The sequence below is a fragment of the Heptranchias perlo genome, chromosome 26, assembly GCF_035084215.1.
Source record: "Heptranchias perlo isolate sHepPer1 chromosome 26, sHepPer1.hap1, whole genome shotgun sequence".
NCBI classification, from domain to species: domain Eukaryota; kingdom Metazoa; phylum Chordata; class Chondrichthyes; order Hexanchiformes; family Hexanchidae; genus Heptranchias; species Heptranchias perlo.
This window is the reverse complement of record NC_090350.1, coordinates 18,360,861-18,378,832: the sequence shown is the minus strand read 5'-3', so window position 1 is coordinate 18,378,832 and position 17,972 is coordinate 18,360,861. Positions and strand designations below refer to the sequence as shown.

At 43.4% G+C, this 17,972-nt stretch overlaps 1 protein-coding gene across 1 annotated transcript in view; it reads right to left on the bottom strand.

The window, feature by feature from the left end:
- The window catches only part of csmd2 (CUB and Sushi multiple domains 2), a 1,323,345-nt gene that overhangs the window by 53,602 nt on the left and 1,251,771 nt on the right, over window positions 1-17,972 (bottom strand). The gene's annotated exons all lie outside the window — the stretch shown is intronic.

The following is a 17,972-nucleotide window of genomic DNA, read 5'->3' as shown; positions in this document are numbered from 1 at the left end:
TCAAGCTCATTTCATGCAGGAACTTATAGCCAGCAGAGAGAAGAAAGCATGCTCATTCCAATTGTTTTAATTGGTGCAAAAGGAGATTTTATTTAATAACATAAATCACAAAACAGCAATTTCTGTTTCTTTTCAAAGAAAGTCAGCTGAGCAGGATGGCAAACTTCTGGTGGCAGTAAAAATATAAATCCAGCCTTTGAAGTGCTAGGATGCTAGTTTATATTTGCAGTGTGCCCATATGGAAAGCCCGAGCCTTGGGCATACATTCAAGAAGCAAAGGGTAGAAGGTATGTTAATGCGTTAATCACCCCATCTGTGTCCTCTTGTGCACCCCACTGAATAGCCATTGAAAGAGCATCTTTAGTATTAGCTGGGGAGCAAGATGCTTGGCTAACATCCTTGCCAGGTCTCAGAGGGGGGGGGGGGGGGGGGGGAAGGGGTAGATGAAAAATAAGAGGAAAATAAAAGTTGGCCTCATCAATACCGGCATCAAAAGCCATTTGTGCCAGGATTCAATGTGAAACGTATTCTACGCCAGCTTTCACACAATCTTAATATCTTACTCCTCAGCTACCAACTGAAGTAAAAGGGCTTTCATGGAGCAAGTGATGCTCCAATCCCTCTACATGTGACACGTAGCTTTAGACAGATTTCCCCAACCGTTGTATCGTATAAGTCATCACAAATATCTCAGAGGTATTCACATATCTCCAGATTGCTGCTGCCAAATAAGAATTTAAATATTCATCTTCCCAGCGCAGTACTAATGAGTTTACACGATAGATACTGGTAGATTATGCAGTTAAACAGGGCCCCTGAGGATGAACAGCAAGCTGCATATGGCTTAAGGGATGTACATTGTTTACAACTGCACTGGAGCAGATAACAAATCTATTGTAGGGATTTTTTTTATCTCTAGTTTAGAATTATCTTTGATTTGTTCTTACAGATGGGCTTGTTGGCTTACAGTTTACTGAGGGATGCCAAATTCTTGGCATCCCATGGAGCTGATCCTTGCCATTCTAGTTTGGTTGGGAGGAGAAGGCAGCCTTGTGGTAGTAATACCTGTTTACAGCAGCAATTAAGGCCCTGTCACTTACAGGAGAAGAAAGCCTAAGGGAGTATGTCAGTCCAATGAACTCCCCGTTTCTACAATTAAAACAAAAATGAGAAATAAATTCAGTTTATTTAGTCACTGCCCCGCCTATGGAGACCTGTCATTTGTGTCATTTATATTTGGAGCCACTCGATTGAAAGTTACGGGCATATCCCATAGCAGCCAGTTCCATTCATTAACATGCAAGACATCATCTTGGACCAGGCAGGATACTGATCTAAAGTTAGCTGAGTTAGGGAAATTGAACTTTTCCCCAGGTCCAGTTTCTTCACTGCTCCAAAATGCCGACTTCTTTGTAAGTGAATGGCGTGTCTCAGGGACTCAGTAGGCTGCGCCTGTCACCTTCCTTTTCAAAACTCCTGGAGGTGCAAGTGGACACAGGAAGTGGCAGGTGTCCACAGGAGGGAAAGAGAAGTTGTCAGGTAGGAAATATCATCCTCAGTTTTTTTAATAATTGTATGACAGGAAAATACCTTTCACTCAGATCATGGAAAAAATCTGGTACATGTAACCTATGTTTAGTATGTTTTTTTTCCCCTTCTAGTACAGTGAAGTGAAAGGAAAATAAACATGCTTGAGCATGAGGGAGATAAAAATAAACAAGCTGTCACCCTCAATTAAATTCAACACGCTCTCCTTTCAATATTTTAAGAATGTAGTGGAAAGAACACAGGAATTTTTCAGTGGCTCGTTTGGTGAAAGTAACAAAAGCCAGAGAAAACTCGAAAACTGTTCAATCTCATTCCTGCACGTAGTCAATTGTTGTTCGAGGTTTTAAAAATGTCAAATTTTTATAAAGTCTATAACGAGAGGGCATAGATTTAAGGTGAGAGGGGAGAGATACAAAAGGGTCCAGAGGGGCAATTTTTTCACTCAAAGGGTGGTGAGTGTCTGGAACGAGCTGCCAGAGGCAGTAGTAGAGGCGGGTACAATTTTGTCTTTTAAAAAGCATTTGGACAGTTACATGGGTAAGATGGGTATAGAGGGATATGGGCCAAATGCAGGCAACTGGGACTAGATTAGTGGTATAAACTGGGCGACATGGACATGTTGGGCCGAAGGGCCTGTTTCCATGTTGTAAACTTCTATGATTCTATGACTCTAAACTCAGTTATGTTCAGGAGATCTCCTGGAAATCTTGGAATGATATCACAGAAGCATAAGTGAAAAGAGAAGATTGATTGGGGGAAATGAGCCCATGATTAGCAATGTCTTTCAATATAGATACAACACCACCAACTTGCATTTATACAGCACCTTTAAAGTAGTAAAACATCCCAAGGCGCTTCGCAGGAGCGTTTTCAAACAAAATTTGACACCGAGCCACATAAGGAGATATTAGGACAAAAGAGGTAGGTTTTAAGGAGTGTCCTAAAGGAGGAGAGCGAGGTAGAGAGACGGAGAAGTTTAGGGAGGGAATTCCAGAGCTTGGGGCTTAGGCAGCTGAAGGCACAATCACCAATGGTGGAGCGGTTAAAATCGGGGATGCGCAAGAGGCAAGAATTGGAGGAGCGCAGAGATCTTGGAAGGTTGTAGGGCTGGAAGAGGTTACAGAGATAGGGAAGGGCGAGGCCATGAAGGGACTTGAAAATGAGTATGAGGATTTTAAAATTGAGGTGTTCCTGGACTGGGAGCTAATGTAGGTCAGTGAGCACAGGGGTGATGGGTGAACTGGACTTGGTACGAGTTAGGATACGGGCAGCAGATATGTGTGCAGTTAGATGCATAAAATTGAGGTACAGAGTATAACATTGGTGCTTATAGATTAAACGGACAGGAAGGAAGAGAGGCTTGGGAGTGACTGCAACCTAAAGGCGCAAGCACAGTGTCAGTTGTTTGCAGCCAAGCAAACAGGGTCTTGGGTTGTATTACTTGGACTGTTCAGTATAAGACCAGGGACATAATACAAGGCTTTGGTGAGATCTCATCCGGAAACATTGTGTATCGTTTTGTCCCCACCTCAAGAAATATATTTTATCTCTAGAGAAGTGCCAACAGGATGATTCCTGGCCTAAGTGTCTTGAGCCATGGAGAGAGCCCTCATGCCTTGGAGAGAATCCCAGCAAGGATAACGGCTTCCAGTAGTGAACACCTCATGATAAAAGCACATCAAAGATGAAAGGTGCACTCATATAGAAAAAGAAGCTCTTGCTATTACTTGGGGATGTGAGGGTTTTATGAATACCTCATTGGAAAATCTTTCCATATTAAGCTGGATCATTAACTATTAATACCTCTCTGGGCCATAAAAATATTGATGAATTACCTCTCAGAATACAATGGTTTCACCTACGTGCTAAGAGATTTCTGTATATGATTTCACAAATACTAAGGGAAAATCAAATATCAACAGATACACTGTAATAAGCTCCAGCTCAGGGGGTTCCAAAGCTTTCAGGCAGACACAAAGGCATATGTGGATGGAATTTTACAAAGCATTTCAGCCACAGAAAATCATCTGTAGTCAATAAAATCATGCTTCAAGAAGACAAGGTCTGTACGCCAAGTAAGGAAGAATGTACGCAGGGATGGCCAAAAGAATCAAAGCTGGAGAGTAAACTGCTACCATATAGGCAATGGAAGGACAATCAATAGTTCAGGATGGACTCCTTTTAAAAGACACTCATCTGGAGATTCCCAAATCAATGCACTCTGAGATGTTGGACAGAATAGTACAGGTCACTGGGGGATCTGAAAATTTAGAAGCTATGCAAAGTGATGAACAGATAGTCAAGAATTGTTCTAAATGTGCAGAGGGGAGAACAAACTTCACTCACCTCAAGACTGATTCTGTTCTGCCAAAGCATCTGTAGCAGATGGATTGAATTGACTTCTTTGAATTGAAAAGAGTTACATATTGACTGATGGAGGACTACTTCTCACATTATATAGAAATCACACTATTAACTAAAACCTTTTTTTCATTCTCAGGATATGGGCGTCATTGGCAAGGCCGGCATTTATTGCCAATCTCTAGTTGCCCTTGAAAAGGTGTTGGTGGTCCTTCTTCTTAAACCGCTGCAGTTCATGTGGTGAAGGTACAGTCTCCACTGTTTATAACGGGCGCGTTTGTGTGAACGCGATTTTCCGGTCATATGCAATGGCCGGTATAAAAAAATAGCAATTGAATATGGTGTAGTAAGAAAAAAATAGAAAGACTTTTAAGATTTGGATCAGAGCTTTTAAAAATGGCAACGGAAAGTTTAAAGGGAAAGATATTAAACTATGAGAGAGCGCTTCCTACAACTTGCAATCACAGGAAGCAGTGCAACAACTTTGGGATCTTCCTGGGTTTCTTTGTACTGTCGCTGGTCACCCTGGTTTGTTACTTGGATCTTTGATCTGAGGTGAAATGGGAGCTGAGGCTGCAGAGCAGGTGTAAGCATTCTGCCGAACAAATATCAGATGAGTCCTGCTCACCAATGCACCCTAAGCGAGAGTGTGTTGGAAATGCAATCAGCTGCTGCTGCCGCCCACTCTGGCGACGAGGGAGACAGGCCATGAACGAGACCTGGAGGTATATGGACAGCAAGTTTGTTGAGCGCCATAGATGAAGTGAAATGATCTGCAAATGCCCCCCCCGCCCCCGACACCTGACTTGGGAATGCCCGATAAACATAACGGATATAAAAATGAACTGAGAAGTCTTCAGTTTCTCAGCACTGACGTTCCTCACATTGCTGCTCACAAATCAGAAGAGATATGAAATACATTCTGCTGTTCATCATCCTGAAAACTTGTGTAATTCACAAAAATATAACAAGAATGTTGTAGATCAAGACTGCGAGGTGCGAACCAGTCAGTAAGCACAGCTGTTCCTGCCCAAAATAAATGGCATGCTTAAGAGGCTATAACTAGCAACTTTGAAATAGATGTTAATGCAAATGGCTAATGGTTATCGCTTTCTGGCCAATTTAAGTGACTGCCCATTTTAAACATGGACGTTTTAAGTGTGCTGTTAGGTAGAGTTCCAGGATTTTGATCCAGCGATAATGAAGGAATGGTGATATATGTCCAAGTCAGGATGGTGTGTGATTTGGAGGGGAACTTGGAGGTGATGGTGTTCCCATGCGCCTGCTGCCCTTGTCCTTCTAGGTGGTGGAGGTCATGGGTTTCAGAGATGTTGCCCATCATTAAATTTTAGCATAATTAATTGACTGACTATATTTAATTAATACTAAGTTGCTTACTGCATTGACTAATTAATTAACTTTCTAAATGCATTTAATTAAATAACCCAGTTTTTAAATAAAAATCCATATATTTAATAAATTTTATAACAGGTTCCTCATTACAGTTGATAATGGAATTTGTCTGAATTTATAACTTCAGCTCTGTTATTATAAGCCGATACCTTTTTCCCCATGAGTATTGCCATGAGGTATAGAACAGTATAGTTGTATTTTTAATTCCTCAGTCCAGCAAGATTTGGATGGCAGGGAGCAACATGCAATAAATAATTGAATGGTTTCAAGACGATTGTTAAATTTAGCAACAGGTTGGATAATTAACCTGAACCTGAGACTGCATCCATGTGACATTTCTGTTTACCATGATCAGTCACCTGATGGCCTCTCTGAGTGAAGCTGTTAGCGTTGTGCCAAATTATGGGTGGTTTTGTGCTGTAGACTCACTAGAATTAGTTTAAGACTGATTAGTTTATTTCATGTTGGATTCGCACTGCCACAGTGGGGAACTTTAATCCCATTAATCCGGATGGGATTCAACCAGGGTCCCAGAGCTGAAAGGGCAGGCTGCTATTTACTTCTGTTACTATTCTTTAGAGTATTGTTTGATTACTCTGTAAAATCAAACCAAATTGAGCTGAAAGAGGGATCAAAACTTGTACGTAAGAGAGAGCGGGAAAGAAAGCTTTATTTTTGGGTGACCGCTCAATTTCAATTCCAGGTGAAAGTTAAAACTGTAAAGTAAGATCTTTGTTCCACTTAAGTTAGTCTTAAATCACTTATGTGTTTTTTTTCTTAAAGGAAAAGCCAAAAGGATCACCTTGTTCCTTTTCTTCTGAAAACATTCATGTCTAGTTTCATTTGCTAACAAGTAACGTTTAATAACAAAACGGATACATTATAGATTCTTCTAGAAATGGACCCAAATGCAGGAGATCTTATAAAAATGTCTTTACATGTATTTCAGGGGTTTTACAGTTTTTAGTTTAGCCATGAAGAAATATGCAACTGCACAGTTCCCCAAACTGGATTAAACCCACTTCCTCAAAAATCCCACTGTTGGCATTATTTATAGTATACGTATGTAATATAGCACCTAAACATACATGCCCCCTGTCCCCCCGTCACCCCCCACTCCCCACCTTTTGTCATAAACTGAAAAGGAAATAATTGGGTCATGATTTCACTCATGTTACAGACCTCCAGGGCAGGCATCCCGAGCTGATGAGGAACTTTTTTCATGAATTGCTAAGGCTTCGAGCCTGGGCCCAATTTGTATTATGGGAGACTTCAACTTTCCTTGTATTGAGTGGTCTGATGGGGAACCATCTAGTGTAGTGGGGAGAGTAGCTGAGACTTTTGTGGACACCATAATTGATTGTGTTCTTACACAGCATGTTGGTGGGGCAACAAGGGATAAACACATTCTACATCTTTTTTTTAAGCAGTGACCTTAGTACTGTATCAAACCTCCATGTGTGGAAACACCTGGCCAGCTCTGATCATAATATAATTAGGTTTAACCTTATTGCCAATCTCAGGATGGTCCCAGATTTTAAGAGGGCTAACTTTACTAAAATAGCTGAAGATCTGGCAAAAGTTGACTGGGCAACCCTACCAAACAGGCAATCAAGTACTGAGGGCAAATGGGTTTTATTTAAAACTACTCAAACAGAATGAAGCCATGTCTGTCCTGATGGCTAAAAGAAGGGCACATGGTAAAACAAAACCTTTATGGTTGACGAGGAAGGTACAGAGGCAAATTCAATTGAAACAGAAGGCATTCTACACTCTTGAGGCACTCAACTCGCAGGAGAATAGGGAAAAGTACCACATGCAATTAAGGAAGACAAAAACAGCCATAAGATTAGCCAAGAGATCTCTGGAAAAGAAGATGGTGCACAACTGTGGCAATAAGAGCAAAAGCTTTTTTAGTTATGTCAGTAGTCAGAAGACCATAAAGGACCATATAGGGCCACTGAAGGATACTGTAGGGCAGATTCAAACTGATTCTCAGGTTATGGCAGAGTTGCTAAATGATCATTTTGAATTAGTCTATACTCCTATAGACGATGTTTATGTTCCAGTTGAGGGGTGCTCAGTATTGAACAGCATTATTATTATTAAAATAGATAGTAATGTCATCTTGGATAGATTAGGAAAGCTCAAAATTGATAGGGCTCCAGGTCTGGATAATATCCATCCAAGGGTGATTAAAGAGATGGGACAAGTGCTCTGTGAGCCCCTTGCCTGTATTTTTAATAGTTTAATAGAGTCAGAGATAATTCCCTTAGGCTGGAAGCTAGCTCATGTGGTTCCTATTTTCAAAAAAGGGTGCAAGAGCTGGGGATCTGCAGACCTATCAGCCTGACATCCATTATTGGGAAGATGCTAGAAGGGATTGTAAGAGATGCCCTTTATGATCAATGGGAAAGGGAAGGGGTCATTAGAAATTCACAACATGGCTTCTGAAAAAACAGGTCGTGCCTAACAAATTTGATAGAATTTTTTGAGGAAGTCACTCGGCCAGTGGATGAGGATAATCCGGTAGACATTGTCTGCCTGGACTTCCAGAAAGCCATTGATAAGGTACCTCACACTAGGTTACTTCACAAGATAGAATCTTGTGGTATCTGTAGAAATTTGAAAGTTGGATTAGGAATTGGCTCCAATCCCACAGCCAAAAGGTTGTAGTTAACGGATGTGGTTCAGCCTGGAGACGCGTTACCAGTGGTGTCCCCCAGGGATCGGTCCGAAGCCCGTTATTCTTCACGGTCTTTATTAATGACCTGGACAGCGGTGTTAGGAGTATGGTAAGTAAGTTTGCAGATGACACCAAAATCTGTGCAAGGGTTACGGCAGTAGAGAAGTGCAATCAAATCCAAAAAGATTTAGATGAGCTAGGGGAGTGGACCACACATTGGCAAATGGTGTTTAATTTAAATAAATGTAGTGTCATGGATGTTGGTAGGGTCAACACAGAATACACATATCATTTGCAGGGAATAATACTGAAAGAGGTTGAGAGAGGAAGTGGTCATGGTGTTAGTGTGCACAGATCCTTGAGATTGGAAAATTGCACATGTCACTCCGCTATTTAAGAAAGGTGAGAGAGGGAAACCAGGAAATTATAGACCAGTTAGCCTAACATTTGTTGTCGGGAAATTACTAGAGTCTATAATTAAGGATAGTGTGACTGAACACCTTTAAAATGTTCAGCTGATCAGAGAGAGCCAGCATGGATTTGTAAAGGGTAGGTCATGCCTGATGAACCTGATTGAATTTTTTCGAAGAGGTGACGAAAGAAATGGACGGGGGAATGTCTATGGATGTTACTGATATGGATTTCCATAAGGCACTCGATAATGTTCCTCATAAGAGACTGTTAGCTAAAGTTGAAGCTCATGGAATTGAGGGCAAATTATTGACCTGGTTAGGAAATTGGCGAAGCAGCAGGAGTCAAAGAGTAGGGACAATGGGCAGGATGTGACTCGTGGTGTCCCACAGGGATCTGCATTAGGGCCTCAACTATTCACTGTATTTATTAACGACTTAGATGATGGGATAGAGAGTCATATATCCAAGTTTGCCGCTGATAGGCAGCATTGTAAACAATGTAGATGGAAGCATAGAATTACAGAGAGATATTAACAGATGAAGTGATTGGGCAAGACTGTGGCAAATGGATTTAAATGTAGGGAAGTGTAAGTTCATCCACTTTGGACCGAAAAAGGATAGATCAGAGTATTTTCCAAATGGTGAAAAGCTCGAAACAGTGGAGGTCCAAAGAGACTGAGGGATCCATGTACAGAGATCATTAAAATGTCATGGACAGGTACATAAAATAATCAAAAAGGCTAATGGAATGCTGATGTTTATATGTAGAGGACGAGAATACAAGGGGGTCGAAGTTATGCCACAGATATATAAAGCCCTGTTAGACCACACCTGACGTACTGTGTTCAGTTCTGGACACTGCACCTTAGGAAAGATATATTGGGCTTGGAGGGAGTGCAGCGTAGATTTACTAGAATGATACTTGGACTCCAAGAGTTAAATTACGAGGAGAGGTTACACAAACTAAGGTTGTATTATTTTTTTTATTTGTTCATGGGATGTGGGCGTCGCTGGCGAGGCCAGCATTAATTGCCCATCCCTAATTGCCCTCAAGAATGAGGTGGTGAGCCGCCTTCCTGAACCACTGCAGTCTGTGTGGTGAAGGTTCTCCCACAATGCTGTTGGGTAGGGAGTTCCAGGATTTTGACCCAGTGACGATGAAGGAACAGCGATATATTTCCAAGTCGGGATGGTGTGTGACTTGGAGGGGAACGTGCAGATGGTGTTGTTCCCAGCTGCCCTCGTCCTTCTAGATAGTAGATGCTGCGGGTTTGGGAGGTGCTGTCGAAGAAGCCTTGGTGAGTTGCTGCAGTGCATCCTGTAGATGGTACACACTTCAGCCACAGTGTGCCGGTGGTGAAGGAGTGAATGATTAGGGTGGTGGATGGGTGCCAATCAAGCGGGCTGCTTTGTCCTGGATGGTGTCGAGCTTCTTGAGTGTTGTTGGAGCTGCACTCATCCATGCAAGTGGAGAGTATTCCATCACACTCATGACTTGTGCCTCGTAGATGGTGGAAAGGCTTTGGGGAATCAGGAGGTGAGTCACTCGCCGCAGAATACCCAGCCTCTGACCTGATCTTGTAGCTACAGTATTTATATGGCTGGTCCAATTAAGTTTCTGGTCAATGATGACCCCCAGGATGTTGATGGTGGGGAATGTCAAGGGGAGGTGGTTAGACTGTCTCTTGTTGGAGATAGTCATTGCCTGGCACTTGTCTGGTGCAAATGTTACTTGCCACTTATCAGCCCAAGCCTGGATGTTGTCCAGGTCTCGCTCCATGTGGGCACGGACTGCTTCATTATCTGAGGGGTTGCGAATGGAATTGAACACTGTGCAATCATCAGTGAACATCCCCATTTCTGACCTTATGATGGAGGGAAGGTCATTGATGAAGCAGCTGAAGATGGTTGGGCCTAGGACACTGCCCTGAGGAAATCCTGCAGCAATGTCCTAGGGCTGAGATGATTGGCCTCCAACAACCACTACCATCTTCCTTTGTGCTGGTTATAACTCCAGCCACTGGAAAGTTTTTCGCCTAATTCACATTGACTTCAATTTTACTAGGGCTCCTTGGTGCCAAACTCAGTCAAATGCTGCCTTGATGTCAAGGGGAGTCACCCTCACCTCACCTCTGGAATTCAGCTCTTTTGTCCACGTTTGGACCAAGGCTGTAATGGGGTCTGGAGCTGAGTGGTCCTGGTGGAACCCAAACTGAGCATCGGTGAGCAGGTTATTGGTGAGTAAGTGCCGCTTGATAGCACTGTCGACGATACCTTCCATCACTTTGCTGATGATTGAGAGTAGACTGATGGGGCGGTAATTGGACGGATTGGATTTGTCCTGCTTTTTGTGGACAGGACATACCTGGGCAATTTTCCACATTGTCGGGTGGATGCCAGTGTTATAGCTGTACTGGAACAGCTTGGCTGGAGGCACGGCTAGTTCTGGAGCTCAAATCTTCAGCACTACAGCCGGAATGTTGTCAGGGCCCATAGCCTTTGCTGTATCAAGTGCACTCAGCCGTTTCTTGATATCACGTGGAGTGAATCGAATTGGCTGAAGACTGGCTTCTGTGATGGTGGGGATATCGGGAGGAGGCCGAGATGGATCATCCACTCGGCACTTCTGGCTGAAGATGGTTGCAAATGCTTCAGCCTTGTCTTATGCACTCACGTGCTGGACTCTGCCATCATTGAGGATGGGGATGTTTACAGAGCCTCATCGTCCCGTTAGTTGTTCAATTGTCCACCACCATTCACGACTGGATGTGGCAGGACTGTAGAGCTTTGATCTGATCCGTTGGTTGTGGAATTGCTTAGCTCTGTCTATACCATGTTGCTTCCGCTGTTTAGCATGCATGTAGTCTTGCGTTGTAGCTTCACCAGGTTAGCACCTCATTTTTAGGTATGCCTGGTGCTGTTCCTGGCATGCTCTTCTCATTGAACCAGGGTTGATCCCCTGGCTTGTTGGTAATGGTAGACTGAGGAATATGCCGGGCCATGAGGTTACAGATTGTGCTGGAAGACAATGCTGCTGCTGATGGCCCACAGCGCCTCTTGGATGCCCATTTTTGAGCTGCTAGATCTGTTCTGAATCTATCCCATTTCCACATCGTTCACCTGAGGAAGGAGGAAGCCTCCGAAAGCTTGTGAATTTAAAATAAAATTGCTGGACTATAACTTGGTGTTGTAAAATTGTTTACAATTGTCAACCCCAGTCCATCACCGGCATCTCCACATCATGTATCCCATTTAGCACAGTGGTAGTGCCACACAACACGTTGGATGGTATCCTCAGTGTGAAGATGGGACTTCGCCTCCACGAGGACTGTGCGGTGGTCACTCCTACCAATACTGTCATGGACAGATGCATCTGTGACACGCAGATTGGTGAGGACGAGATCAAGTAGGTTTTTCCCTCGTGTTGGTTCGCTCACCACCTGCTGCAGGCCTAGTCTAGCAGCTATGTCCTTCAGGAATTGGCCAGCTCGATCAGTAGTGGTGCTACCGAGCCACTCTTGGTGATGGACATTGAAGTCCCCCACCCAGAGTACATTCTGTGCCCTTGCTACCCTCAGTGCTTCCTCCAAGTGGTGCTCAACATGGAGGAGGACTGATTCATCAGCTGAGGGAGGACGGTAGGTGGTAATCAGCAGGAGGTTTCCTTTTCCATGTTGACCTGATGCCATGAGATTTCATGGGGTCCGGAGTCAATGTTGAGGGCTCCCAGGGCCACTCCCTCCTGACTGTATATCACTGTACCACCACCACCGGCAGGACATACCCAGGGATGGTGATGGAAGAGTCTGGGACGTTGGCTGAAAGGTATGATTCTGTGAGTATGGCTATGTCAGGCTATCGCTTGACTAGTCTGTGGGACAGCTCTCCCAATTTTGGCACAAGTCCCCAGATGTTAGTGAGGAGGATTTTGCAGGGTCGACTGGGCTTGGTTTGCCTTTGTCGTGTCTGGTGCCTAGTGGTCCGATGCCGGGTGGTCCGTCCGGTTTTATTCTTATTATGACTTTTTTTAGCGAGATTGTACAACCGAGTGGCTTGCTCGGCCATTTCAGAGGGCAATTAAGAATCAACCACATTGCTGTGGGTCTGGAGTCACATAAAGGCCAGACCGCGTAAGGACGGCAGGTTTCCTTCCCGACAGGACATCAGTGAACCAGATGAGTTTTTACGACAATCCAGTAGTTTCATGGCCACCATTACTAATTGTTTATTCCAGATTTTATTTAATTAATTGAATTTAAATTCCCCAGCTGTCATGGCGGGATTTGAACTCATGATTCCTAATTATTAGTCCAGGCCGCTGGATTACTAGTCCAGTAACATAACCACTATGCTACTGTACCCTTGTGTACCCTGAGATTTCGAAGATTAAGGGGTGATTTGATCGACGTTTTCAAGATATTAAGGGGAACTGATGGGGTAGATAGGTGGAAACTACTTCCGCTGGTTGGGGAGTCCAGGACTAGGGGACATAGCCTAAAACTTAGTCAGAACTTTCAGGAGTGAAGTTAGGAAACACTTCTACAAGCAAAGGGTGGTACAAGTTTGGAACTCTCTTCCGCAAATGGCAGTTTATGCTAGCTCAATTGTTAATTTTAAATCTGAGATGGATAGATTTTTGTTCACCAAAGATATCAAGGGATATGGGGCTAAGGCGGGTATATGGAGTTAGGTCACAGATCAGCCATGATCTCATTGAATGGTGGAACAAGCTTGAGGAGCTAAAGGGCATCCTCGTGTTCCAATATTCCTAGACTTAGAGGTGACCCGATAGAGGTCTATAAAATAATTAAAGTGCTGGATAGCTTCCCTATTGTAGATTATCCCAGTTCACGAGATCGGGGAGAACCAGGGGACACGAGTTTAAACTAGGAAAGAGTAGGAATAGACTGGACGTTAGACGGTTCTTCTTTTCCCAGAGAATTGTGAGCCACTGGAATAGATTGTCGGCTGGTGTGGTGGGTGCTGACTCTCTGCAGGCCTTCAAGAGGGAGCTGGGCCGGTTCCTGACTGGGGCAGAGAACGCATCATGTGGAAGGTAAGTGTCTTTATAGATAACACTTGGTCCATGTGATCTCCTGAACTGGTTTAGATCGCCTGAGGGGGTTGGAGAGGAATTTTACAGACTATTTTTTCCTTTATTGGCTCTGGGTTTTTTCTGCCTCTCCTAGGTCATAAGTTTGTATATTTGTATCTTTCCCTGAACTGATTCAAACCATAGTATTCCCATAATCTTATAAATCTAGTCTATTTGGAGGGAAAAGATATTCTGCTGGCTCTTGTCCTAGTAACACTACCTTCCTGTTTCTTGAAATTTTGTGATCTCAGATTCCAGTTGCAGAGCATTTTGTTTTCTTTGCTTTGGCTAGACATGTCCTTCAAACTCTCTCAGTGTGTCTTTTTCCTTTGGCTTGGGAATGAACAAGATAACGCCTGTTTCTTTTTACAGAATCAGCTGGTGTTGATATAACGCATGATTGGGGCAATGAAGCTTCTTGTTGGACTATTCCCTTGGTCCTTGAATCTTTCATCCAGACATAGTCACCTTCACTCAGATTTGGTAGCATTCTGAGTGTTCATCTTAAATTATAGTTTTCCACTTGATGGGACATCTATTCCTCCTTTTCCCAGAAGTTGTATAAATATTGCCATTGAGGCATAAGATTTGTTGTCAATGCTGGCAACATTGTTCTCAGCCATCTTACCATTAATAATTCCACTTGGCAATAGCTGTTTTCCACTGGTGTAACAAGATATGTTAACAATGCTAAGTATAGGTTTGTTGATTTCTTTAAAAGATCCTTAATTGCTTTCACCACTCTCACTGCTTCGTCATTACTCTGCTGGTATTTAGGACTACTTGTAAAGTTATTAAACCCATATTGCTTGTGGGGCTTGACAAATTTTTCTGCCAACAACTATGTTCAATTAACTTAATTACTTCTTGTATTCATTGACAGGCGAAGATGGATTTCGTACTGTTTGTGATGTAGGCCCAACTATCTTCAGCTGCTTCATCACTGACCTTCCCTCCATCATAAGGTTGGAAATGGAGCTGTTTGCTGATGATTGCACAGTATTCAGCTCCACTCGCAATTCCTCAGATAATTAAACAGTCTACGCCCGCATGCAGCAAGACCTGGACAACATTCAGGCTTGGGCCGATAAGTGCCAAGTCACATCACACAAGTGCTAAGGCAATGATAATCTCCAACAAGAGAGTGCTTAACCACCTTGCCTTGACATTCAATGGTATTACCATCGCCAAATCCCCCACCATTAATATCCATTGACCAGGATCTCAACTAGATCAACCACGTAAATGCCGAGGCTACGAGAGCAGGTCAGAGGCTGGGTGTTCTGTGGCGAGTGGCTCACCTCCAGACTCCCCAAAGCCTCTTCATCATCTACAAGGCACAGGTCAGGAATGTGACATCTCCACTTGCCTGATACAGCTGCAACAACACTCAAGAATCTCAACAACATTCAGGACAAAGCAGTCCACTTGATCGGCACCTCATTCACTAGCCTAAACAGCTGCCCCCTCCACCTCCGGCACAGTGACTGCAGTGTGTACTATCTGCAAGATGCAATGCAACAACACTCCAAGGCTTCCTCGGCAGTACCTCCCATCCCTGCGGCCACCATCACCTAGAAGGTCAAGGGCAGCAGATACTAGATCCCCTTCAAGTTACACATCATCCTGACTTGGCCATATATCGGCATCCTTCATCACCGCTGGGTCAAAATCCGATCTAACAGAAGCACCTTCATCACACAGACCGCAATGGTTCAAGAAGGAGACCCACCACCTCAGGGCAACTCGGGATGGGCAAATGCCGAACTTGCCTGCGATGCTCACATCACAAGAATGAATTTAAAAAAAGGACTGCTGTACTTGTATTTTATCATCTTTTAAAATTACAAGCTTGGCAAGTATTGAGCCATAGGGAGGCTTATTACTTTGGATCTTTGTTATTCCCTATGCATATAACAAAATGAACTCCTGTCAGCCAAGGATGAAGCCTGCTCCTGGATTCCATTAATTCTCTCTTTTTTACTGCATCATTCTATATGATACTCAGCACCTAGGGCTTCACTTAGTGTGCACCTCACTCCTTAACAAAGTAAACGTGTTCCTATTTATTGTCTCTTGCTCTACCAGTACTGGTTGGCTTTTTAACGGGAGACTATTTTATTTATTGTTTTCCTATTTTCCCATTATTTCCCTTGAATTCAGTCTATTTCTTCTTCCCCCCCCACCCCTGACAACTGCCACATGCAAGGATACAGTGATCTCCCAAATCTGTGCACCTCCACAGATCAGCAACACACTTGCATGTATGGTATTCCTAAAGCATGGTCCCGCAGAGATTTCTTACTTTATTTTGATGACATAAAAAAAATGTTCAATGCACCAATATATTTTATATTAAATCCTTGAGCGTATTGTCGCCTCCCAAATCCGTGCCCATCTTTCCTGAAACTCCTTATTTGAATCCCTCCAATCAGGTTTCTGCTCCTACCACAGTACCGAAACTGCCCTTATCGAGATCACAAATGACATCCCATGTGACTGTGACGATGGTAAACTATCCCTTCTCAACCTGTCTGCAGCCTTTGACATGGTTGAGCACACCATCGTCCTCCAATGCCTCTCCTCCGTCATCCAGCTGGGTGGCACTGCACTCGCCTGGTTCCATTCCTATCTATTCAGTCGTAGCCAGAGAATCACCTGCAATGGCTTCTCTTCCCACTCCTGCATCGTTACCCCTGGAGCCCCCAAGGATCTATCCTTGGCCCCCTCCTATTTCTCATCTACATTCTGCCTCTTGGCGACATCATCCGAAAACATTTCAGATTCCACATGTACGCTGCCAACACCCAGCTCTACCTCACCACCACCTCTCTCGATCATTCCACTGTGTCTCATTTGTCACACTGCTTGTCCGAGCAAAAATTTCCTCCAACTAAATATTAGGAAGGCCGAAGCCATTGTCTTTGGTCCCCGCCGCAAACTCCGTTCCTTAGCCACTGACTCCATCCCTCTCCCTGGCTACTGACTGAGGCTTGACCAGACCGTTCGCAGACTTGGCGCCCTATTTGATCCGGAGATGAGCTTCCGACCCCATATCCACTCCATCACTAAGACCGCCTACTTCCACCTCCATAACATTGCCCGTCTCCGCCCCTGCCTCAGCTCATTTGCTGCTAAAATCCTCATCCCTGCCTTTGTTATCTCTAGACTGGACTATTCCAATGCTCTTCTGACTGGCCTCCCATCTTCCACCTTCCATAAACTTGAGCTCATTCAAAACTCTACTGCCTGTATCCTAACTCGTACCAAGTCCCATTCACCCATCACCCCTGTGCTCGCTGACCTACATTGGCTCCCGGTCCGGGAATGCCTCGATTTTAAATTCTCATCCTAGTTTTCAAATCCGTCCATGGCCTCGTCCCTCCAGCCCTACAATCCCCGATTTTAATCGCTCCACCATTGGCGGCCGTGCCTTCAGCTGCCTAGGTCCCAAGCTCTAGAATTCCCTCCCTAATCCTCAGCATCTCTATACCTCTCTCTCCACCTTTAAGACGTTCCTTAATATCTACCTCTTTGATCAAGCTTTTGGTTACCTGTCCTAATACCTCCTTATGTGGCTCGGTGTCAAATTTTGTTTGTTAACGCTTCTGTGAAGCACCTTGGGACGTTTTACAACATTAAAGCCACTATATAAATGAAAGTTGTTGATGTTTTAGTATTACTGACATGTATGTTGGTGTTCAAGACAATTTTTTATATAAGGTATTTGCAACTATCTCAGAAAAAGACAGATTAATATGCAGTCCTTTCCAGCTTCACCATTAATGCATTCATGCTACCCAGTGTTAGAACGAAAAGAGGCACTGGTCATCCATTCTTTGCATTACAAGAATGGTGGCAAAGAGAGATAGGATGAAGTGTGCAATCTAAAGCACTTATTCAACAAAATAATCTCCACCAATTCTGAAGAGGTCCATTTGGGTTCAGATAATTTTCACTGTCTATTATTTTTCACAGCCAAAGCATACTAGAGCTGAAATTACACACATTCATCAAATTTAACATCAAATCTGCTGTGGGCTATCTTCCACTTTAACTCTTCTAATGAGACCAGTAATGTGCAGGACAATTAATGATCAGATTACAGGGTCAGAATTCATATTCATTCATCATACTGAAACTATCCCTTTAATCAGTCTCTCTTTAACCATATCTTTAATCTGCCCCTCTTTAAAGGAATTGTTAAAGAGGGACTTATTGTAATATGGTTAATTTACCCCTTTAGCCATATCTTTAATTAGTTCCTTTTAAACAATATCTTTGATCAAACCTTTCTTTAACCATCCCTTTAATGACCTGTTCAATAATCATAGTGCAAACAATCTCACCATAAATTACACAAACACAAGACAACCTTGACAGATAAATTCTTGCTTGTGAAAGATAAAGTAGATTTTTTTACAAACATCTCCCTGTTATGGTGATGGAATATTGA